This window comes from Pipistrellus hanaki, assembly GCF_964339955.1.
Source record: "Pipistrellus hanaki genome assembly, chromosome: 3".
Lineage (NCBI taxonomy): Eukaryota > Metazoa > Chordata > Mammalia > Chiroptera > Vespertilionidae > Pipistrellus > Pipistrellus hanaki.
In genome coordinates, this window is record NC_140505.1 from 156,480,307 (window position 1) to 156,506,355 (window position 26,049).

Genomic DNA, 26,049 nt, shown 5'->3' on the forward strand with positions numbered 1-26,049 from the left:
GCAGCTGATTAGGTTTCTCTTTCACATGGATATCTGTCTGTCTCTCTAATATCAATCCTTTAATAGTTTGAAGCAAATAAAATTTAAAAAAAAAAAAAAAGAAAAGACTTCTAGCTTCAGCAGCTCTCAAACCCCATCCACACCCTCATGCACAAAAGAAATGTATGCTTGAAGGAATGGCTCTAAAAGCAAAACTACATCTCCATTCAATAATAAAGATGATCTTAGATATTTGGTTGGAGAGATTACTAAAGGAGAAAAAATGGAAGTGTCATGATGAAAAGAAATTCACTTATGCATTGTCTCAAGTTATAATGAACCAATGAAACCACCTAAGTGACACACAAGTCCAAGTAAGATTGTTTCCCCCAAGTTTTTTTCAGAATTTTTAGTATGAATTGCCTAGAATAAAGAATATTTGAGCCCTCGCAGGTGTGGCTCAGTTGGTTGAGTGTCATTCCATGCTGGTCAGGGCACATGCTGGGTTTCTGGCTGGATCCCCAATAGGGGGCCTGCAGGAGGCCGCCAATAGATGCTTCTCTCATTGATGTTTCTGCCTTTCCCTTCCTCTCTCTCTGAAAATCATTAAAAATACTTAAATAAATAAATAAACCATTCCTTCCCCCATTATCATAAATACCAAAATCTGCTGTCACAAGAAGCTTTAACTTGAGACAAAACCTGAAAAAGAATCTAGCATTTAGAAGAACACAAACACATGCAAAACTTAGTATGTATTCCATTTACAGGGTTCGCAGAATCCTCCTCTGCCTCAGAGTCCCAATCTAAACTAACTTCCTGGTTTTACATATGAGGAAACTGGAGTCTGGGGTGAATGCTATACCTGAAGGTCCACAGCTAGTAATGGAGAAATCAGAACTAGAATTTCAGGGTCTTTTTTAAAAAATATATATATATATTTTACTGATTTTTTACAGAGAGGAAGAGAGAGGGATAGAGAGTTAGAAACATCGATGAGAGAGAATCACTGATCAGCTGCCTCATGTACACTCCCTACTGGGGATGTGCCCGCAACCAAGGTACGTGCCCTTGACCGGAATCAAACCTGGGACCTTTCAGTCCACAGGCCGACGCTCTATCCATTGAGCCAAACCGGTTTTGGCTAGAATTTCAGAGTCTTGGGTCAAATGTTCTTCTTGACTCAAGTCACTATCACAGTTTCCTTTTCAGAACACAAGATTATTCATTTGATAGATTATAATCCCATCGATAGCAGAATCAAGCTTAAGCTACACCCTATGCCCCTCGAGCTAACTCGGAACTTGCCAACAAGTGGAAAGATGTCCCTGACCACAGGCAGTTGGAATGGACACCCTATGATGGCTGTAGCCTACAGCGGATCACCCACATAGCCTCTCCCCAAAGGCCCTTGGAAAATAAGGACACTTGTTTGCAAAATGCCTGGCAAGAGTCTCATTTCTTCTGTGCAAAATGACCCGATTTTCCCAGAAACCACATCTTCACTGGTCTCTTCTTCAACTAACCACGCAAAGCAGTTCCCAAAACCAAGAGTGTCTTCACTCACTCACGCTGGGGAGGGGCATGGCAGGAAACATGGACAATTCTTTTCTTTATCTTTGCTCTGAGTTTCAGCTTAAGGTGAGGCAAGCAGGAAAATATTTCTGCTAGTGTTCACCATATTTAAAAAAGAAAGCAACACTTACCTCCTATTTTTAAGAAGTGATCTGAAAACTCCTGAAAAGGATCAGATACAGAGTCAAAATATATTAAGAACAATGGCCATTTTTAGTGCTAGTGCAATGCACCCAAACACCACTGCAGTAAACTGTCACAGCAAACCTATGAGGTGGGCATATTAGATCCTCATTTTACAGACGAGGAGGCTGACCGAAAGGGATCATGAGCAAAGGTGGCAGTGGAGCGATGATCTGAACACAAAACAATCTCACCACAAAACCCACAAGCTCACATCCTGTATTTGTTTAAAAAAAAAAAATACATTCTCCCCTAATTTAGTGATTTCATTGATTAAGCTCATTTTTGGCTTCAGGATCTATACTTTATTGATTTTTCAAAGCTCCCTTGAAACAAAAGTTAAACTTAGTAAGTTTGTTCAGAAAATGCGTTGAGAGCCCCTTCTGAGATCCAGGCTGCCTGCTCAGATCCATTTTTATTTCTCTGTTCCTCTTCGTAGGCTCTTCAGGCCTCACATGCTGATTCCTCCTCTGGTTGTCACCTTTCCAGGCTCTTGCTCTGACTGGTGAAATATCCTTCTAATTTCTAGGGGAGCCCAAACACCTCCTTCTTCTGGGTCTATTTTCTCTTCCTCTCTGCAATCCCTTCTTGTACCCAACCAAAGCTCTTCGGTGATAGAGAGCAAGCTTTATCACACCACATACGTAGCAGAGAGGGCTTCCACTTGGCCAAATGCCCAATATGACCCAAGAAACATCTTCCTCTCTTCCCAACTAGCCTGCTTAGAACATCCCATTGAAACAGACAAATCATCTAGCCACCTAAAATCAACCTGCTGCTTTCACAGGTGTCTACTTCAGCACCACTCCACAGAGACGCAAAATCTAAATGACTGAGTGGTCCCTAAACACATAAAACACAATCATCATAAAAATATATTCACAAAAATATCCAATGGAGCACTATTTGTAATACATCCAAATTGGAAAACTACCTAAATATCCACCAAATGTAAAAGAGATGGATAACTGAGTACCATAATAGCAAGGAAAATGAAAAAATGTACACTATATGTAATATCATAGATGAATTCCACAAACATAGTAAGGAAATTGAGCCAGACGCAAAGGAAGATATACTGTATGATGCTATTTACATAAACTTTAAAAACAGGCAAACTATTTAATGAATGGCATTCGAAATCAGGAAGTAGATTATTCCTGGGAGCATTAGGAAAGAGGGTGCTGGGGTGCCGTTATCCAGGTGTGTCCACTGTGTCATAATTACCCCAGGTAGCCATCCACTTATGGTCTATGCTCTTTCCTCTACATATAAAATACGTCGATAAAAAGCTGATTGAAAACGAACCTGGGGAACATCTTGGTCCGCTCTCCATGGTTGGCATAAAAGTAATTGTTTCCCATGCCAATTAAATGTCTCAAGGACACAGGAAATCCAAGGAAAGGCTGGGATTGAACATTAGGTCTCTTAACTCCCCATCTAGGTACCAAAGCTACCTCTCAAAGGTGGAAGGATGTTTCTCCAACTCAGTCCTTGTTGTGACTACAGCCACAGAAGGATTAGGATCACATTCATAGTAAGACTACAACCCAGACATTTCCAGTCTCCTACCGACAGATGTGCCATAAAAAGCTTTAAACACTATTTAGGATGTGGTGAATCGGAAAGTTAGACAACTCTGTGCTCACACCCCAGGCTCTGCCACTTACTAGCTGTGTGACCATCTGCACGCTTCTTACCACTCTCTGAATCTCAATTTCCTCATCTAGAGCACTAAAATATTAACTCCTGCCGAAACCGGTTTGGCTCAGTGGGTAGAGCGTCGGTCTGCGGACTGAAAGGTCCCCAGATTTGATTCCGGTCAAGGGCATGTATCTTGGTTGTGGGCACATCCCCAATAGAGGATGTGCAAGAGGCCGCTGATAGATGATTCTCTCTCATCGATGTTTCTAACTCTCTATCCCTTCCTCTCTGTAAAAAAATCAATAAAATATATTAAAATAAAATAAAATAAAATAAAATATTAACTCGTACTTTGCAAGGTTGGCAGGAGGACAATATAAGGCAATAGTGTCCAAGCAGAACCTGGTTTGTGCAAGAACTCAGAAAAAGTAGTCATTGAATGAAAATTGAGCTGAATTAGTCCAGTGCTTGTTACTTAGTACAACATCAATAAAGAATTGTCATTGTTATTACTGAGTAAGAGAAACAGGGAGGGAAGGAGTAAGTAAGCCTAAATGAAAACACTTCACTTTTCTAAGCCTCTAGGGTCCTTAATGGGTTGACCAATTCTCACTGACTTAGATGGATGGGGCACTATAATGGTCTGAGATAAAGAACGCAAAGGATCTGAAGAGAAGGCGGTGCTTTCTATGTTACCAGGTCTGTCTTTTCCTTCTCAGTAACAGTCACAACAGGCCTAAATTCTACAGCCATCTATGTCAGGCATATTACTTTTAGAATTAAAAGAATTTAAATGGGTGGGTCATAAATTATCATAGGTATAATGAGTAGACGGACATAGTCAAGTAACTTTACTAGTGGGGAAAAAATTACACACCGAGTGTCCAGGCTTTAGAGATGTGCAAAACAAACAATGATGATAAGCGCGTTTACTTACATTAAAAAGTAAGATTTAGCACTGATTTCTTCTTCAGCTCTTCAAATCTTGCTGTACTTATCAGCAAACCTATCCATAAAGTTCTTCAATACTGAAAAGATATGAAAAAGAAAAATTAACACTAATTTCAAATGATTGCATACCAGAAAAAAAAAATCCATAGATGTGTAAGTTGTTGTGTAAGCAAAGAAGATAACACATGTGTTTAAAAAAATGTGTTAAGGACCAAGAGATTTAACTGATTATCCTTCCCTTTTTCCTTCTACTGTTTTCTCTTCCCCATGCCCTCCTCTTCCTTCCTTCTCCCCATCTGGCACCACCTCCCTCTCTTCTTCCTTACTTCCTGTTATTGGACAACCTCAAATATTCCTTGAAGCCGGAGTTTCTGCTGAAACCATCAGCATTAAATTTTACAGTCCAAAGTGCCTGACACATGTTAGGTCCTCTATGAATGTTTGTCGAATAAACAAAGAAACCACAGTTTTCCAATATCTCTTTACGATGTTAAAAATGAAGAGATTTATTATTTTCTTGTTCAACAAGAATAATATGTGGACAATATTGTAGAAACATACACACTGTGTTTTAGACTTGTGTTTCTGATGGATTCCCTTTTAAATAATATCTACTTAGGGGGGGAAAAATTCCCATTAGTAAGTATTTCTATGGAGATGTAAATTCACACCATTATAGTTATAAAATATAGTAAAGGTAATAAAGGAATATTTAGGAGATGTAAGCTCCTTTTGAGGTGCTCACTCTTCGGACACCTCAGGATTCCCTCCATCTACATGAGAAAGCAAAGGAGCTCCAAGTTAAATACTAGAAACACAACCTCACATGTGATCTCAAATGAATGTATAGTTGGGGCCAGTCCCAGACAAGATTGTGGGGTAGGAGTGAAGCAACTTCCTTCTTTTATCTGAGCCTTTGAGGAGTCAGTGACTCCAGATGTTTCATTAAGTAGGGAAAATAGGATCGGCACCAAAGTTCCAACAACTTGATAACTTGATGGGTATCCTTCCTGGGACATTTTCATTAAATAAAAAAAAAAAATCTTCAGAAGGCAGGTGATTGACACTAAAATAAAATGCATTACTGACAATGGCATTTCAAGCACCAGTGGGGGATATGGATTGTCTTGAGGGAATTTATTGACTCAAGTTCACATCTGTCCATTGAGCTTCCCCTAAAGCTGGTTTCATGTATGACCCATATACAGGGGCAGGCAAAAAAGGAGGTTTACAGTTGTAATACAAAGAAATAATCCAAGAACTGTTTCACATTCTCACAATCTAGGTAAATTTTAAGCACTTAATGATGCATACATAGGCAAGCCCGACTTCAAGATTAGTGTGTGCTCCGAAAGCAAAGTTCTATTAACCAGCAGTTTTCAAAGTGCATGCTTAGGAGCTCTCTCCCATGGGTGCTTCTGAGAATGGAGGCAGGAGAGTGGGTGGATGTGGAATAGTGGCTGAGCACATTATTATTTCTCTTATAATTTGATCCAAAACTTACTAGGAGAAGAGGTTCCTTGAGCTGCTTATAAAAGGGTTGAAGCTAAATGATGATTAAAGCTAGAATACAAAAATCCCAGTGAATTCATAGCTTAACACAGTTGACCTAGCACAGTAATCAAACCAAAATCCAAACACCCTCCCTAACGAAGCCTTTTTGGAGGGAAAAATGTGAATTCTAAGTTGGGTCCCAGAACACAGGTCATCCTGGATCCAAGCAGGCAGGACACAAGCCTTCTCTTCCTTCTTACTCAGTGCCTTTGTCCTCTGCCCTGGAACAAACACCTATACTTCCACGAGGACTGAACCAACAGTAAAGGGGTGAGAAGAGGGTGGAGAGGGCCTGTGGATATTCCAGAATGGGGGAGACGGGGGCTCCAGCAGGGAGTAAGACACAGTGGGTTTCTGTGAGTCAAGCACTACCCCAGACCCTGCCCCAAACATCACCAGCCTCCTTGCTAGAAATTATATGTGCAAAGCTTACACATATGCACATGCCTTTTAGGAATGAGGAAGAGAAAGCCAGTGGAACTGTTTAAAGAAAAGAAAAAGGTATACCTATGTTCTGTAAGACCAAATTCAAAACAACACATAAAATTAGGAAACATTTTTTTTAAAAGAAGATTCTAAGAAAGCATTGCCTGAACTTGCTCCAGAGGAATTCTCTGAACTAAGAGGCATTGAGTATATTCATCCCTCCCTCAGCACAGAGCTCCGATTATTTGACTCAACCAGGACTGAATACATAAAAACATTTATAAACATAAACCACTGGATTTTTTGAGTTTCCATCATGAACCTTGTGTGAGTCCATCAAAGATGCCCTTTGTTATACAGTTTTGACCAAATGCAAGAGACTTTAGTCATTTCCTCAGAAACAGACATGAGCTATAAATACGAACAAACCAACACAGCCAGTCACTCACAAAAAAAGGCTCACTGACAAGTTTAATTTAAAAACAAGAACACATTATTAAACTAAAAAAATAAGCCATGAAAAATCCAAATCCACGCAAACATTCTTAGTAGAAAAACTCAAGTGTAATGACAAAGATAATTACAAATAGCTTTCTATTTGACTCTCAAATTTTTCCTATACAGAATTTTCAAAAACAAAAGTCTGTATTTGTGTTCACTAAATAAAGCAAACCATTGACATCCTGCCCAAATCTCAGAACATACATTCCAAGAAAATCCTCCAAACCATTAAATAAATGACTTCTTGTATATCACTTTGTGATAGAAAACACTACTATTGCTTATTTTCGAAATTCCTTTGATATTCTAATCTAACGCATGACCTTTATAACTGAGAGTAACATGTTAAGACATAATCATTAGGAAATGAAGTTACTATTTCTTATAACAATGTCATATTTTTTAATTTAAAACTAAACCAAAATCCAAAGTCTCTATTCACGTATGACATAAGTATCTAAAGCAGGACAAATATGGCCTGTCACCTATTTTTGTAAATAAAATTTTACTGAAACATAGCCATGCTCATTGACTTACAAATTGTCTATAACTGCTTTTTAATAATAATAATTACTATTATTATTATTATTATTATTATTATTATTAAAGAGAGAAACTTTAATTGGTTGCCTCGGACAGAGGATTGAACTTACAAACTAGGTATTGGTATTCCTTGATTGGGAATTGAACCCACAGGCCTTTGGTGTATGGGAAGACACTCCAACCAACTGAGCCAACTGGCCAGAGCTAGAGCTGCTTCTGCAATGACAGAGTGAAGTAGCTGCACCAGAGCCTGTACCAGGTATACCGGTTGATAATGCAGATTTTTTCAATAGATGGAGTTACACATATGTTGATTTATATGCTATTTGATATGTATGCTATTTTGTTGTATTGACAACAAGCTTCAAAACTTCATATGTCAATTTTTCTGATGGTGTTAACACCACAGATATTTTTACACTTAAAAATGTCAAATTTCATGCCAAAAAAAGAGCATCTGCGGGAAGTTTTAATTCATTACTTTATTTTGAAGAAAGGTGCTGCTGAAAGTTATTGTATACTTCGGGAAACTTATGGTGAACATGCTCGATCTCAAGATACTTGTGAACGCTGGTTTAAATGCTTTAAAAGTGATTTTGATGTGAAAGACAAAGAACATATAGGTCAACCAAAAAAGTTTGAAGACCAATAATTACAAGCATTATTGGATGAAGATGCATGTCAAACTCAAAAACAACTTGCAGAAAGATTAAACATGGCTCAGCAAACAATTTCCAGTCGTCTACAAGCAATGGGAAAGATTTTAAAGGAGGAAAATGGGTGCCACATCAACTGAATGAAAGACAAATGGAAAACCAAAAAGTCATCAGTAAAATGTTGCTTCAATGGCACAAAAGAAAGTCGTTTTGCATCGAATTGTGACTGGCGATGAAAAGTGGTTTTATTTTGAGAGTCCCAAATGCACAAAATCATGGGTTGATCCAGGTCAACCATCAACATTGACTACAAGGCCAAATCGCTTTGGAAAGAAGACAATGCTCTGCAAGAGACTCTCTAACTGGTGGGATCAGTAAGGTGTGGTGTGTTATGAGCTTCTAAAACCAGAGAAATAATTAATACTGATTGCTACCAACAACAAATAATCAATTTGAACCACGCTTTGACCATGAAATGACCAAAATGTTCCAGAAGACACGGCAAAGTAATTTTGCTTCATGATGATGCACCATCACACAATTCAAAACCAGTTAAAGACACGTTAAAAGATCTTGCCTGGGAAGTATTAACCCACCCGCTCTATTCACCAGACCTTTCTCCTTCATATTACCATTTGTTCCAATGGGTGGCACATGCACTTTCTGAGCAGCACTTCAAAACATATGAGGAATTGGAAAATTGGGTTTCTGAATGGTTTACCTCAAAACAAGAAAAGTTCTATTGCAGGGGTCCTCAAACTTTTTAAAGTGGGGGCCAGATCACGGTCCCTCAGAGAGCTGGAGGGCCAGACTATATGAACTACTAATTCCTACTATAACACCTTGGCTGCGCTCACTGCCCAAAAAACCTGGCGGGCAGGATCAGACTCCCCTGGGGGCTGCATGTGGCCAGCGGGCCGTAGTTTGAAGACCCCTGTTCTATTGGGACAGTATCCACAAATTACCTGAAAGATGGGGAAAATGTATAGCTAGTGATAGACATTACTTTAATAAAGCACTTTTGATGTTTCTCTTGAAATTATCATGTTTTCTTTTATTATAAAATCCACATTATTAACAGGTACATCTGGTAAGAATTGCAAAGTATAAAATATTTATTAACTGATTTGTCCTTCTAAGAAAAAGCTTGCTGACTTCTGATCTAGGAAACCTCAGTTACCTCAGCTACCTCAGTGCACTAAATCTTGAAATAAGAAACACTAATCCTGGTTTAGTCACCTTGCTGGATACTACCTAAGTCATTTAACCTTTAGCTACTTTAATGTTCTCATTTACAATACAATAACAGACAATATTTATTGGGAATTTATGTATCAGGCACTATTTTAAAGGCTTTACTCTTAGTAAAATAACAATAAATTTACTCATTTAATTCTGACAACAACCCTGTTAGGAGAGTAAATGAAACTGAGGCAGAGGGGTTAAATAACTTGCCCTAAGCCACATCACTGTTAAATGGAAAAGTCAGGGTCAGAACCCAGGCAATTCAGGTCCAGAGCTGGTAGTATTCATCTCTCTGCTACACTGATGGTCATTTTTAATTGACCAATGTTAGTTAAGAGCAGAAAAGTACACCTCTGCACAGTTTAGGATAAGATACCTAAATAAGACTATAAATGGACTTCCATAGACTTTTAAGACCCATCTGATTTTTAAGATTTTTAAGATTAGGGCTAACCTTGGGATACTGGGAATATAAAAGCCCACAATATCCTTTTTTTGTTTTGTTTTTTACCACAAGTAATAAAGTAAAAAAAGTCAAACTAACTGAGCAATGTCTGTCTGCCTTCCTCTTGGTGAGTGAGGCCTCTCCGGGCAGTTCAGCCCTTCAGAAAGGCTTCAGGACACAAGCTTAGGGAGGGACCTTAAATCTCCCACATTTGTTCCCATCTAGTCTTATCATCTGCCTACTTCCATCTGGGAAAAGGTTGAGCAAACAGAAGTTATGGGAAAAAATTTTAATAGCTTGGCAAGAAGAGCTCTATCCAGGGAATAACAGTCACATGAAGGCGTCGAACTACCCCCACTTCCCAACGTGCCCCAGGATGTTTGGAGCAAATGCGTCACCTACATGTGAACCCATGCTCTTTTGAACTAAAAGATGGGTTTATCTGATCCAAATAAAATGAGGGGAAAATATACTGCTAGATTAGTCATCACCAAGTTCACATTTAGATAGAGGTGGTCTTCACCATCTGAAAACATACATATCCTGTACTCTCCTATTTTCTCTTTCACCACCAACATCGCATCCAGTGAAGCGGCCACATCTCTGTGCTAAATATTGTGGGATACAATCTGCATTTCCTGGGAGGACTGGATTCTCGCCGTCCAGTAGAGAAACAGGCTACACTAAAGCTGCATGTTCAAGGTTCAAAGTACTGTTGGACTCTGATTAGGGGATCCAAAAAGACTTTAAAGAGAAGCCATCAATGAATTGGACCTTAAAGGAAGGGGGAAACAGAATGTACTCGAGTTTATAAAGTTGTAGGGTAACCAGATAGGATAAAAATTTATTATCAGAAATTTTAGGACCCAACAGACATGGGTCCAAAATCCTGGCTCCCTTTGACTAGAAATAGGGATTGTCAGAGTTATGATCAAATAAATCAGGTTGATGCTAACCATGCTGAAAACCAGATTTGCGACCAGTTTCATGTCTCAGTCAAATAACAAAGCCTTTTCATTACGTCCCTACATAGTCTTCCCCTTCTCTCAATGCCAACAGCATTGAATATTTCAACCCATTCATTCATGTGGGCATTTAATCACATATGGACTTTCACTGTTTAAATATTCTAGAAGGTTGTGTTCCCTCCTCAATAAGACTTTGTTATCAAAGAATAGCTCCTTTCAAATAGACCCTTGGCATTGTCAAATTTTAGGTCCAAGGTCCCTGACAAATAATGCTAGTTTAGCTGAGAAGCAAATTTAAATTATGAGGTCGGGCTGTTTGGCTAGTAACACAATGCCCAGCCAACCATAAACATCTGTATTCCAACATGGCTTTGCTTTCTGCCTATCCATTAACTCATATGAACTGAACTAAAACATCTTTCTTTGTGCAATGGTCAGGAAAAAAAGCTAACAACTAGGGTTAGTGATGGAAGGAAAGATCAAGTTAAGCAGCACAAGAAAGTGGTGGCTCTTAGCCAAAAAAAAAAAAAAAAAAAAAAATAGACATTAAAGTGTTTAATAAATTACACATTCAGTATATCTGCAAATCTGAGGATGAACAAAGAGCTTGAACTCTATCCCTTATGTTTTAAAAAGGGTTAGTGTCTAGTTTTTTTGTGTGTGTTCCCACAATACCAAGCACTGTGCTATAACTACTAGCTAAATGAATAATGTGATGATCTCTGATGTGCCATAATCCTTAGTGAACCTATTTTTCATGCCACAATCAAATGGATTATAGTCAAGTTTCCCTCAAGACTCCAGGATTGTAGCATTTGCAATGTCTACTGACATATTACATCAAATAAAGCCCACATATTTTTAAGTTACCATGTTGCTTCACAATCATATTTGCAGTGTTTAGTAATGGTTGCCTTTGTCTTTAATGCTAGTTTTCATGCATAGCTTTCTTTGCCAATACCGGCAAACTATTTTATTTCCCTCCAAGAAAATTATAATTCAAAGATGCTAAGCAATTTTGGAATTCAAAAGTTACGATTTGAAAGTGTTGACTGAATTGAATGGAATTATTAAAGCCTTGCCATAAGGTTATATATCCTAATAAAAATAAACATATGCCTGGCTACATGTTGTGTGGGACAGTATTCTGGGGCTGGGTGTGAGGGGATCCACATGGCTCAGCTTTTTCTTTGTGGCAAACATTAAACTTTATTTTTTATGACAAATATCATGACCTATAGTGAAAGTATTATATAACAGTGGATAAAAATGTTTATATAAAAATATAATGGACTGTAATATAAAATGTTCCTAACATTATATTTATACAATGGGTTTCAATTACATTTTGGGCAAGAACTTTAGAATAGATGTTTCCATTAGTTGCAGAGATCTTGAAGCATAAGGGTTTTGGTAGAAAACAGAGGTTGGTGACCATATGGTCAGTCTTGTCCTCAGAGAGAAAATTTATACAAATATTCTTAAATATGTCCTATCCCCTTGAAAGTGGAGGAGAAACAAGTGCCCTGCCTTTAAAATTCTAGCTGTGATAGCCAAGAAATTCCATAGGTTCAAGTCCTTTATCAATAAGTAACATGCTATTCCAAATATCATTCAAAAAATATGAAGACAAGCCACTACAATCCCACAAGCATCCTGAAAGAGCATTCTGAACTAATGCGAAATTTGTAACAGTGATTGTCTTTAATACAATAAAACAGTGACTTCAACCCACTGGTACATAACACTGTCAATACACTAGCCTATAGTTCACGCCAGGAGAACTGCGAGAACCAGCAGACCTTGGTGAGGTCATCGGGCTATGAGAGGGGTTGGCCCATTATGAACACGATCATCGCTGACCCAGCAGGAACTGCAAGGACCCTTCCCTTTCAACTTCCCACATGAAATAGATGTCTTCCCATTGTCAGACTAGGACCATGATCTCTGCAGCGTGTGTGTTTTAAAAAGAGGGTTTTCTGCCTAAAATAGGTCTTACTCAGCAACCGTCTATTAGAAATCCTGTCAAGCAACATAAGACCCTGGAGTTTTATGGACATATTTAAACTGGAATAGGATAGAAACACTGCAGGTAAAATATCTATTTGATTTTCGGCTTCCATATTCAGAAAGACATACTGACCTATAAATCCTCTCAATCTCAAGAGAGAACCCACTGCAATTCTATAGAATGGACTATTTAATGCTTTGCTACCCACATACCCATCGCCACTGATAAGAAGAAGAAAAAAATACAAGAGACATAATGCAGCTCACTTCTATCATGAAAGTCTTTTGTTGTGTGTTTGCTTTGTTTTTTTAAACTTCACCTGAGAATATGTTTATTGATTTTAGAGAGAAAAAGGAGTGGGAAGAGAATGGGAGGGATAGAAGGAGGGGGAGAGAGAGATAAACATACGTCGATATTATGTTCTATGCAACCTTTGTGCATACTGATTTTTTTAGGCAAATTATTTCCTAAGATAAATGCATTGGAATGGAATTCCTTTTACCGCAATAGAGCATTAATGTTTTCCTAAAATACAAAAGCATTAAATACAGTGCCACCAGCAATTCGCTACCAGACTGAAACTGTATTAGGATTTTTTGTTTTTGTTTTTCGTTTGGTATTTGAAATGGTAACTCAGGGCTGCTTAATATACATTTCTTGTAGTGTATATGAATGAAAGTTCCCCATGATTTTATTTATATATTTTCTCGTTTGAGACAGGAAGAGAGAGAGAACCCGCAAGTCCCAGAAAGTATATCATTTCTTCCATGAGTATTTCAGTATATCTCTCAGAAAGACCATTTAACTGTAAGACTATTATCCCACACCTCAAAATTAGTAATAATCCTTATTGTTAGGAAGAGGTATTTCTATTTCAAAAACATCACATTTCCATTCAATGAGCACATTTCCAATTGCCTTATAAAAGCCATATTTTCAAAAACCATTTGTTTGTTCTCATTAGAGTCCACAATTATGGTCAGTTGATAGACCTGTTAAGAATTTTTTAATCTGTAGGTTCCACCCTACATCTCTTTTCCTTCTCCTTGCAAGTTACTTATTGAAGAAACTGGCTTGTTTGTCCTGTAGAATATCCCATAACTGATTATGTTCCTAAGTGAAATTTAACATGCATCAGCTCCCCATCAAAATCCAGGTTGGTTAATTTTTTTCCTGTCCCTTGTGGAGAGGTAGATATGTAGATGTAGATAGCTCATGGACTACTGAACAAAAACCATGTGCTTTTCTATTCTGCTGACACTGAGTAATAAGGAAGAGAAATAGGGACCATTTTTAAGGATCCTATAAAACTATCTTTTAGGCAAGAACAGAAGTTGAACCCTGGGCTTATAAAGTAGTACAGGGTGGGGTAAAAGTAAGTTTACAATTGTGAGTATCCAAAACACAAAGCTTACTATTGTTTTATTATTTATTAATTATTGTATTATTTTCTATACAAACAACTGTAAATCTACTTTTACCCCCCTTTGCCCCCCCCCCCCACTTAAATCACAGAAATGAGAACAGGAAACAAATGTTGCAGAATGATCCTTTCCTCCCCTTCCCAACTCCTTCTGACATTACAGACAGGGTAGGGAAGGCTCTAGAGCAGTGGTTCTCAACCTTTCTAATGCCGCGACCCTTTAATACAGTTCCTCGTGTTGTGGTGAGCCCCAACCATAAAATTATTTTCGTTGCTACTTCATAACTGTAATTTCGCTACTGTTATGAATTGTAATGTACATATCTGTGCTTTCCAGTGGTCTTAGGCTCTACAGCAGCGGTTCTCAAACCGTGGGTCGCCTAAGACCATCGGAAAGCACAGATACGTACATTATAATTCATAACAGTAGCGAAATTACAGTTATGAAGTAGCAACGAAAATAATTTTATGGTTGGGGCTCACCACAACACGAGGAACTGTATTAAAGGGTCGCGGCATTAGAAAGGTTGAGAACCACTGCTCTAGAGCAAGTAGTTTGGATTGAATCCCAGCTCCACCTCCCAGCTGTGTGGCCTGCAATAATCTTACTTAACTTCTCTGTGCTTCAGAGTCCTTATCCATGAAATGAAGACAATACATGGCACACCTATTGTGTGAGAGTTCAGTGAGATAATTCAGAAAAAGAGCTTGGCACACAGTAAGTTCTCAAAGAAAGGTTGTTAATTATTATCCTTTAAAAAAAAAAAAAAAAATATATATATATATATATATATATATATATATATATATATATATATATGATTGATATTTTACAGAGAGGGATAGAGAATTAGAAACATCAATGAGAGAAAATCATCGATCAGCTGCCTCATGCACAACCCCCACTAGGGATGTGCCCACAACCAAGGTACATGCCCTTGACCAGAATCGAACCCGGGACCTTTCAGTCCGCAGGCTGACGCTCTATCTGCTGAGCCAAACCGGTTTCAGCAATTATTATCCTTTTTAAATCATTATTATCCCCAATAAAAATCTTCTCCATAAAACTTTGGGGTGCCACCTCTTCCTTAAGTGACTTAATTGAGTTCCACCCTAAAAGCGTTTGCCTTACTTGAGTTCTTGCCAATGTCTGTCTATAATTGTACTTCTGAACAAAACCACTCCTGCTATGTGATAATACAGCAGGCAGAATCAGTTGTCCTCGAACACTCATGAAGCTAATCTTGGCTGTTTACGAAGCATTCAAGTGAGGAACGGAGAATTTTTTCTCTCCCTTGACTAAGAGCCTGTCATGAGCCAAGAATAGCACTTAGCACTACAAACATCATGAATTCTAGTTTGCTGGGGTTGGGGAGGAATTCAATGGTCTTATTTTTTAATTATTAACAACCCAAAAGTTCTCATTTAAAGTATGTATTCAGGACCTACCACTGGGCTACATACTATAGGGGGTAAAAATTTAATAATAAGGCATAGTCTCTGGGGAAAAAAAAGTTTATAGTCCATTAGAAGAGAAGTATGCTAATGAGCCATAATGTAACATAATAGATCATGAGAGGGAGAAATGAAATGATAGAAAAAAATTCCGAAGGGAAAAATAACTTACAGTGAAGGGTAGTTTGGGGGGGGGGGGGCTATATAAAAAAAAGAGAGAGAGAGAGAGAAAATGGGTAAGATGAAAGTTTGAGCAATGACTACGATTTCAAAAGAGCAGAGGAAGAGTTGGAAGAAGGAGGGAGAAAGAATTTCAGGCAGAGGAAACAGAAGCATGGGGGCTGAAATGTGGGGGTTGTGGCTGGATGGAGTGCCAAATGTGAGAAGGGACAGTGACAGCGGTGGCTGGATCCTACAAGCCCTGGATGAGCAGTGGTAAGGAGGTTGGACTAGATTTGGTAAGTAACTGAGAGGTTTTCTGAGCCAGTGAGTGGGATGGTCAGAGTTGTGTTTTACATAAATTAATATGGATGTATTATTATGGACCACCTGTTCCCTAATTCAGGCATCAAGGACCTTTGAATCAAATCAAGGAGGGAGAACCAAAGACACAAATACCAGCTATAATTGGAATGGAGAAAATATGACTTGGTGATAGAAATGACAGGAGAAGTAAAGAACTCAAAGATGGCTTCAAAGTTTTGAATCTAAACACGTGCAAAAAATAGTGGTGTCATCAACAAAAATATGAGTCAATTCAAAGAGCTGGGTTTGGGAGAAAGGTAAGATAGTTAACTCCATTTGAATATGTTGAAACCAGAACCAACAGGAAAAGTGGAGAGAGAAGGCCAGTGAGAAAAGCTTAGAGAAACAATATGTCTAGGATATAGCAAGGTGAACTAGTGAAAGCAGAGGAGTGTCCAGAGAAGAAATTCAGGTTAGTACAAATCATAGGACCTGAAAAATGAAAGAGCCTTAGAAGAGTCAGGAAGACAAAAGGCAGAGATCAAAGGAATAAAAGAAGAAGCAAAGGCAATGAATGAAGACCACTTATTTAATAAATTCAGTATAAAAGAATACAGAAACGATGGGATATTAGGAACATAGGCAAGAGCACTAAAGAAAGTGAAGGAAAAGGAGGAAAGGGGATATCCTGAAATGTTTTTTGTAGACAAAAGGTGGTAGATAGGAAACCGCTGACTGTATGAGATAGGAAGGAAAACAAATGATCAAAGAAATGGAGGCAAATGCAAATACAGAAGTATGCTAGAGTGAAAGATGAAAATGAAGCTTGAGATTCAAGATGACTAACTCCCAGATCTGTTTTCTTGGTCTACAAAGAGTTTAAAAAAAAATGTGATTTAAACTTGAAGATATATCACATTAAAAACAAACAAACAAACAAACAAAAACACAGAAAACTGGACAACACTGGGCCAAGGCTTCCACAGGACAACAATCCTGCTGTCCCCACCTTAAACACAGCAGGTACCCTGCAGTTTACCACAGTCCCTACCTATCCCCTCATTCATTTTAGTAACTTTGATGGCCTCTGTTGGCAGTTGAGTTTGTGGCTCCTTTTCAATGAAAGAGAGGATGAGATCCTTAGAGAGTGATGGCTATAGACTGAGACCTGAAAACTGAAAGAAAAAAAAATAGTGATCAAAGGAAACAGGTTAGGAAGTCAATAAGCGATGAATAGTCAGAGGATTGTGGTCTATTCGCCTGCAGAGGAGACCAGTGACTTATCGTTCTGCCTGGCAGTGCCCTGGCAGCAGGGGTCACAGGGCAGTCACGGCATTCGACAGGGAAGACAAGGGGTTCTAGGGTGCTAGTGGGGACCTCAGTGAGGAGCTTGGACAGCGCCTGCCCTTGATGGGGAGGGTGAAGGGGCTCTCCTGGGAGAACAGAAAAGAGACATCACGGGAACAAAGAGCAGATGAGGGGGAGTGAGGGTGGTGGAGACACCTAAAAGGCAAGAAAAAGGGATTCTCCTGGGCTTTTTCTGGCAAGAACTTGAAAGTGTCATCTGTGTAAAATACTGGAGGACAGACACACATCAAAGACTAACTGGAAGAGTTAGGAAACTTTGGGAGGAAAGTAAAAGCAAGTATAATTAGTACAAATCAGTCCTGCAGAAATATACCATTAGTGTGCTCTAGCTGGTTTGGCTCAGTGGATAGAGCATCAGCCTGCAGACTGAGAGGTCCTGGGTTCGATTCCAATCAAGGGCATGTGCCCATGTTGCGGGTTTGATCCCCATTAGGGGGCATGCAGGAGGCAGCTGATCAATGATTCTGTCTCATCATTGATATCTCTCTCTCTCTTTTCCTCTTTGAAATCAATAAAAATATATATACTTAAAAAATTTTTACCATTAGTGTATTTTCATCTCCCTGCTCTTCAACTCTCAGAAAAAGGAAAGAAAAAAAAAAAAAAAGGAAAGATTTTCTTTTTCAAAAAAAACACAACACACCAAGTTTCAACATGACCAGACTTGGCAAATCATAATGAAATAGTTCAGAGAATTGTATCTTTGTGAAATGAGCCATGTGAATGTTAAAGAAGATTATTTTTAAACTACACACTTGAATTCCTTTCAAATATCCTTAAATACGATTGTGGAGATAAAAAATGTACACTCGTTCCTTGTTCTTATATGCAGAGGGTTGCATACATTATCTAAAGTTTTAAAGTAGGAAGGAGATCAAAAGTTCAATGCTTAGTAAGTTTTCAATGTCTCACACAGCAAATGCATATAAACAGGAAAGAAACCCCCTGTCCATGACCAGCCAGCCCAGTGCCTGAAACTTTAGGGTCTGCATATTTCCTAATCTCTTTATGTTTAAGAGAAACAAACACACACACCAAAACAACATATTAAATGCCAAGAATAATCCTACAAGGTTACATACAGACAGGCAGCTCTGGGGGGACGAAGCAATAGGTGGTAGAGGCATGAGGAAGGGGAGCTTTATCTTCGGTACTTGAGTTATTGTATTTGTTTTTACAGTGAGAATGTATTTGTAAATTTTTAAACAACAAGTTAAATGGTAATAAAGTGAAACTAAAGCAACCTTTCAAGTGATCAAAGAAATGTAAATCAAAGTGAGACCCTTGGTTTTGTGTACTAGAAAACCAGGTAGACATACTATCTGTGAAGTTGTGGGAAAACAGGAATCTAACAGTGTGGTTGGTGGTGTTGTGTTTCATGGCACAGGGTTTCAAGTGTACAAAAGGCCCTGTTCTAAAAAGTAAGTCTCCTTCCCTCTCCTATGCCAGATACACAAGTCTTCTTCTTGGAATCAAATACTTTTGAGAGTTTCTTGGGCGTCCTTTAAGAAGTCCACTAACGTATAGGAGGGACTGTAAACTGATTCACTTTATTGAATGACAGTTTAGCAGCATCTGTCACCATTTCCAATACACAGACCTTGTTACCTGGTTACTCCACTTGTAAGACTCTACAAAACACAACTGTGGACCCAGATGCTCATGACAACATTTTAGAGTTAATGAATAATTGGAAACTATCTAAATGTAAATAAACATAGTACATCTGCCCAATGAAACACTATACAGTCATAAGACATGGAGAGCTGTATACACAGATACAAAAAGATGTTTCGTGACACATTAGGAAAGGGGGGGAAAAAAGAAAGCTGTTAAACAATATAATAGTATGACAGTAAACAAACAAAAATTTCTGAATATGCACATTTGTGTATTAACGTTGTATATGCCTGAGATGATAATCCAACAATTTTTCATTTCTGTGAATTACAGAGGATCAGAAATAGGAAAGAAGTGGGGGGAAAGAGGAAGCGGATATTTCCATGTTTAATCCTATACTGTTTGAAATTTACAATAAGCACATAATGCTTTGGTAACTTAACACACTGGGGACCAGTAGTTTTATTGCTAGCTTTACCCAGTGGCCAGGGAAGTTTCTATTGAACGAGTACAAAAAACATTTTACATAAATGTTAAAGACACACTTTAAAATTAAATACTCATTGCATTTTGAAGTTATTTATTACATGTTCTTACTAGCTAATATTTTTTAAAAATATATTTTATTGTTTTTTAACAGAGAGGAAGGGAGAGAGATAGAGAGCTAGAAGCATCGATGAGAGAGAAACATCAATCAGCTGCCTCCTGCACACCCATCACTGGGGATGTGCCCTCAGTCAAAGTACATGCCCTTGACCGGAATCGAACCTGGGACCCTTCAGTCCACAGGCCAATGCTCTAGCCACTGAGCCAAACCAGTTCGGCTAGCTAATATCTTTTTAAAGTATGATTGGCCACAGCTTTTGGACAAAAAACACTAGAATTCTCGTAATCCGTCCGAAATGTGTTAAGAGTTTAAGAATTAAATTTAAACAAAAGAAGCTAATAGAAATCAGTACCACATGAATGGAAATAGCCATCTGTAAAATATTTTGCATGTACATTATTAAAAGACAAAGATACAGGCTTAACATTCAAGAGCTGCCACAAAGGTCCAGGCATGAACCAACTCACGATTACACTGAAGGACAAACAGGAACCATGCGTGCTGAGGGCTGCTGGTGAAGGAAGGAAAGCAGTCCAGCCATCCCCACGTTGTTTGTAGAGTCTTATAAGGGGAGTTACCAGGTAACAAGTTTCTTTCTCATCTTATAGACCCAAACTCAATCACATTCCTGAATTGAATATATTGGAGATGAACAAAGGTGATGGACATGGAAAGGAGATCTAATAAAGATATTCCTGAACATCTTTAGGAATTCCAGAAGCTCTCCAGGAATACTCCTAGGGTCCACTTTCTAAATTTTGGCCAGAAGCCAAATTTCTTTCCTCTCTAAAATCAATAAAATACGTATTAAAAAATAAATAAGAGTTAGACTATTAGAATGCATTGATATCCCCCTATCCTCAGCACCAATCAAGAGGAAGGAGACATTCGTGATTCCATGGAAGTTTCCCAGTCTTTCCAGCAGATAAACCTCTGGGAAGGAGAATAGTCCATGAGGCAACATTCATTCAGAAATGTGATGGCTGAAGACCAGCAAATGTCTTGTACAACAGCTACGCCCAAACATCCTGCCCATATTTGTTTTATTTCTCAAATTCAAACTCACTTATTAGTTTTCTATTGCTACCACAACAACCAACCACAGATGGAGCAGCCTAACACAGTTCCTCTTTGTTACCTCACAGTTTTTGTGGATCAGAAGTCTGGGCACAGCATGGCTGGTGGACTGCTCCAGGTTTCACAGGCAGAAATCATGGTGGCAGCAGGACTGTGTTCCTTTCTGGAATCTTTGGGGATGAGCTCATTCAGATTGTTGGCAAAATTATAATTCCAAGCGACTATAGGATGGAGGTTCCCATTCCCTTGCTGGCTGTGAACGGGGATTGTTCTGAATGTATAGAGACCACTTGGCTTGTAGTATCCTTCACAATCAGCCATGCTGCCCAGCCAGTGTGGCACAGTGGTTGAGGGTCAACACATGAACCAAGAAGCTACCGGTTTGATTCCTGGTCAGGGAACATGCCCAGGTTGTGGGGTCGAACCCCAGTAGGGAGCGTGCAGGAGGCAGCCGATTAATGTCTCTCTCATCAGTGTTTCTATTTCTCTGTGTTTCTATTTCTCTGTCATTCTTCCTTCCTCTCTAAGTCAACAAAAATAATTTTTAAATTTAATCAGCAATGGCGGGTCAAGTCCCTCTCACTCTTCCATCTGTCTGACTTCCCTCTCTGCTTCATCTCTCAGCTGCCTCTCTCTTCCGCACCGTCTCTCTGATTGAGTCATAACTTTTCATGGCTTATGTAATTACTTACATTGGTTTCCTCTCGATAATCGAGGTTACCCACTACTAACCTTAATTCCATCTGCAATGTTTCATCACAGCAGAACCCAGACTAGTATTTGCTTGAACAACCAGAAGACAGGAATCCTCGGGGATGGGGACACCTTTAGAATTATTCCCACCACATTTATTTATATTCTGAGGTGGAAAAAAAAAATAACTGAAGGATTCCCACCTGCCAAAATTTTTCAGAGTATAATAACAAAGTAGCATTGCTCTCACATGAGTTATTCTGATTAAACCTGCAAATGACTCTGCTAAGTCAACATTATCACATTATCTTTATAATCAACAAAATACTATGGCTCAGAAATTAACTTGCCTGAGAACACAAGAAGTGAGAGAATCGGTATTAAACCCAGATCTAGCAATCTAAAAAGCCAATTTCCTTTAATATATCTGAAAACATGACACAATTATGACTTCAGGAAAGAAATGGCTTAGTACTAATGAGAATAAGGAATACTGATGTTTAAAGTGGAGGGAGAGGAAACCCAACAGGAGTTAGCAACTAATTAGTTCTGTAAATTAAAGGTGGAAGAATAATAAAATCAAAGCCAACTACCAAGGGAAGGATAATCTAAGGGTAACAAATCATGTAGATCCAATGAAACCTCAATAATTTAATGAAAAAATAGCCCTATCATAGTATGGAAGACCAGTCTTAATGCTAAGCAGGCAATTAATAACTCTCTCATCAATGTTTCTATCTCTCTGTCGTATAAGACCAAGTGCATGCTGTATGTGCACATACATATGTGCATCTGCACATGCACATTTTCATTTATTTTGCTTATTAAACAAATGTTTATGGGGCTTCTCTTAGGTTCCAGAAACTTGTCTAGTTGCTGAGGACATGGCAATAAACAAAATAAAGTCCCTGCCTGCAAACAACAAAAAATAAACAAACAAATGAAAACATAAGGGATAGTGATAAGACCATGGAGAGAATAAAGCAGAGTAAGGAGACTGCACAAAAAGGAGAACTGTTCTTTTAGATAAGCGGTCAAGGAAGGCTGCACTGATGTGGTAGCGTCAGAACGTGGTGCGGAAGGAAATGAGTGACTGCCACTCAGTTTCTGGGGAAAGCATTCCAAGCAGCAGGAACAGCAAGTGCAAATGTCCTGAGGCAGGAGTGTGCTTGGAGAATGGGAGGAACCAAAAGTACAGAAGATGGGGAGGAGCAGGAGGAAAGATCAGAGAAGTCAAAGAAGTTGGGGGTGGGAGATGATGCAGGACTTCCGTATCATCTTAAAGACTTTGGACGTGATTTCCTTCTGAGGAAAATAAGAAGCCATCGGAAGGTTTTGTGTACAAGAAAAATGGCATGGAGGGGGGTGGGGTACGATTGATAAGAGTACAAACTGCAACAAATAGTAAATAAGCCATAGAGACCTGATGCCCAGTATAATGAAGACAGACAATACTGTACTACAATCCTCAAACTTGCTAAGAGACTAAAACTCTATTCTCTCAACCACTAAAAGAAAGAATAATTATGTAATGTAATAGAGGTGCTAAATATCACTACAATGGCAATCGTATTACAATATATAAGTGTATCAAATTAACACACTGTACAACTTAAATTTGCACTGTGTTCTAGGTCAAATATATTCAATAAAAAAGAAAACATGTCATAGTTTACCCATAAGTAAAGAATTAAGGTTCAAAATACTATATCTAGTAATCATTACTTCATGAGGAGATTATTTATGAACTTCTGTTTTCCAGTTTTACTTCTTTATTACTTAAAAGGTTTGGTACACAGGCTCTCAAGTTAGTTTTCAAGTGCACAGCAGTGAGCCTGGCGGGGGGAGACAGAATGGTTAGGTTCATGGGCCCTGGATCAGGAAGGCTGGACTTGGCTGCTGGCTTTGTCCCCATTCACGTTGCCCAATGCCTGTCCACTTCAGTAGGCTTAGCTTGAAGTGGGGGTAGTAATACCCACCTCCTCTGGCTGTTTTGATGTAAGTAAAGCATTCACACAGTACTGGCTCAAATCAGAGCCCCAAAAGTGCTATCTGTCAGTATCACTTCCAAGCTTTCAGGAACAGTTAAAATACCCTTGGAATTTGTAGCTTGTATTGGATTCAGACCAAGTGCTAACCTGAACTTCTCCCTTCGTGTACCTCGGCAAGTCTCTCTCAAAGATAAGGCCAATCGACTTAATTACCATAACCCAAACTGGTGGAACCCATGAGGTTTTGCAGAAGAGGACACCAAATCCTAACCAACAAAACAAATAGATTTATTTAACATTTCATTCATTCCTGTGGGTTTGTGAACTCTTCTCTCCTCAGGCAAATGGTAATCCTTCATCCCTTTCAAAAGTTTCAAAGTCTAAACCAGCCAATAATTTGTGTTTAAAATACCGGATTATTGACTGCTGTTTTAGAACAAAGGGAAAACCTTAGATTTTCAAAGATCCAAAAAGCAATGACGTATTTTACACAAGGACAAATTTCCTTGTGCAAATTTCGAAAACATTCAAATGTGTCAAGTTCTCCATGTGTAATATTCACCTGTCAACACAAACTCTCTCCACCGATGAAGAACACTGCATAGACTTTATCTGTCACTAAGGAAAGCCTCAGCCGCATTCTAGCTTAAAGGACAATTACAGTGTTTTGTTTTCCGAGGGGGAGGAATGAACAACGTTAGCATCCCCCAGTCTGTGTGTTCTCTCCAGAATGTCAACTTGGCCCAATTGCATTTACTTTTCATGTAGGAAAATAGTAGGGTTTGTTCCACATCGGTGCTGTGTATGTGCACAGAAATCTCACCATTTAATTTTGTGTCTGGAAGAAGAGGAGCTTATAATTATTCCTTGAGGTATAACTATAATTAGGTTTTCAAGTATCATAGGTACCCCAGTGATCCAATTGTAAAATAACAGAGTTCTGGTACTGTGTTATTGGGTTGGCTTCTTTCCCCCCTTGAACCATCACATTCCTCAAACCTCAGGAAGCATGAGGAAATCTTATCGTTAAAAAAATATTTTTTTAGCCGAAACCAGTTTGGCTCAGTGGATAGAGCATTGGTCTGCGGACCAAAAGGTCCTGGGTTCGATTCCGATCAAAGGCATGTACATTGGTTGCGGGCACATCCCCGGTAGAGAGTGTGCAGGAGGCAGCTGGTCGATGATCCTCTCTCATCGATGTTTCTAGCTATCTATCCCTCTCCCTTCCTCTCTGTGAAAAATCTATAAAATATATTTTTTAAATTTTTTTTTAAATAAAGAAACTAAGCTAATAGAAACTGATGTTAGTATTCAGCACCAATGAGAATTTCATACATGCTTGATGTTTAAAATTATTGTTAGACTATGAGTTATGTCCAGCAAAATAGGTACCTGGCAAGTTTAGATTAATTAAGTTTAACCTTATTACCTCTGGTGACGCCAATAAGACTTTATAAAACTCAACTTCCTAATGAAGGCCATAAAGGGCACTTTACACAGGCTCCTTTATGCTTCTGTTTTGCAGACGGTGGAACACACATACAATGTAAAGGTCTCACCAAGCAGCAAGTCTGTGTCTGTGTGTGTACGTTGTGTGTGTGAGGGGGTGTTAGGCAGGGGAGGAGTATACCTACCCTGAACCTCATTTCCCCAACCATCCTCAAAAAAGGAGGAAGATACTTCTTGACCTGCGTAGGATAGTGTGTGTGATGCGTGATATGTAATATCTTACATAATTACATATTCCCACTCTTCTGTGCTGCTCCCATTCTGGGAAGGAGGGAGATGAAATGAAAATAAGCACTCTCCATTCTTGGTTGTCCAGTATGACCTATCCCTGGAAGTAGCCCTGTTCATTTAAAATCACAGCTATAGGTTCTAAACACCAAACAATCTAACAAAACCCTGGAAGGTTTTTTTAGGGAAAAGGCAAAAGCATAAGAAAGAGAATATACCATTTCCCCGAAAATAAGACAGTGTCTTATATTAATTTTTTTCTCCCAAAGTTGCGCTGCGTTTTATTTTCAGGGGATGTCTTAACTTTCCATGTGCTAGGTCTTATTTTTGGAGGATGTCTTATTTTCAGGGAAACGCGGTAGGAACACACTAATAAACTATTTATAAATATAAAATGCCTAATAATTTTATTTCAAAATATTTAAAAAGTCATTCCACTCAAACATATCCCCCGCATTACTAAAATACTATGGTATAAGGTAAGCCCATGTTTAAAAAAAAAAAAAAAAAAAAAAGGACTCCAGGAAATAAAAGAATAGAGCTTCAAATAAAATGAGATCCCTTGCCCTGCCAGTGTGGGTCAGTGGTTCAATTCCCAGTCAGGGCACATGCCCGTTTTGGGCTCAATTCCCAGTGGGGGTGTGTGCAGGAGGCATCCAAGCAATGATTCTTTCTCATCATTGGTGTTTCTATCTCTCTCTCCCTCTCCCTTCTTCTGTGAAATAAAAATATATTTTTTAAAAATGAGATCCCTTCAACAACTGAGTAGTTCCCAGCTCCCAGGATTATCAGAAAACAAACTATATTAGAGAATTTACTTAGGATCTGTAAGGGTACGAGAACTTTTTTGAGGGCTTGGAAATGTAGGGAGGCAGTTCACATCCGGTAATTCCAGGTTTGTCCCCAATAAAAGCTGCATCACTCATTTCTCA

The 26,049-nt window shown here is 38.7% G+C and overlaps 1 protein-coding gene across 12 annotated transcripts in view; it reads right to left on the reverse strand.

The window, feature by feature from the left end:
• Positions 1-26,049, reverse strand: part of PPFIBP1 (PPFIA binding protein 1) — a 178,663-nt gene that overhangs the window by 117,739 nt on the left and 34,875 nt on the right. For all 12 annotated transcript variants that reach the window (XM_084877212.1, XM_084877209.1, XM_084877210.1 and 9 more), the window contains exon 2: positions 4,319-4,409. The gene's annotated coding sequence lies outside the window, so the exon portion shown is untranslated. The remainder of the gene's footprint in view (positions 1-4,318; positions 4,410-26,049) is intronic.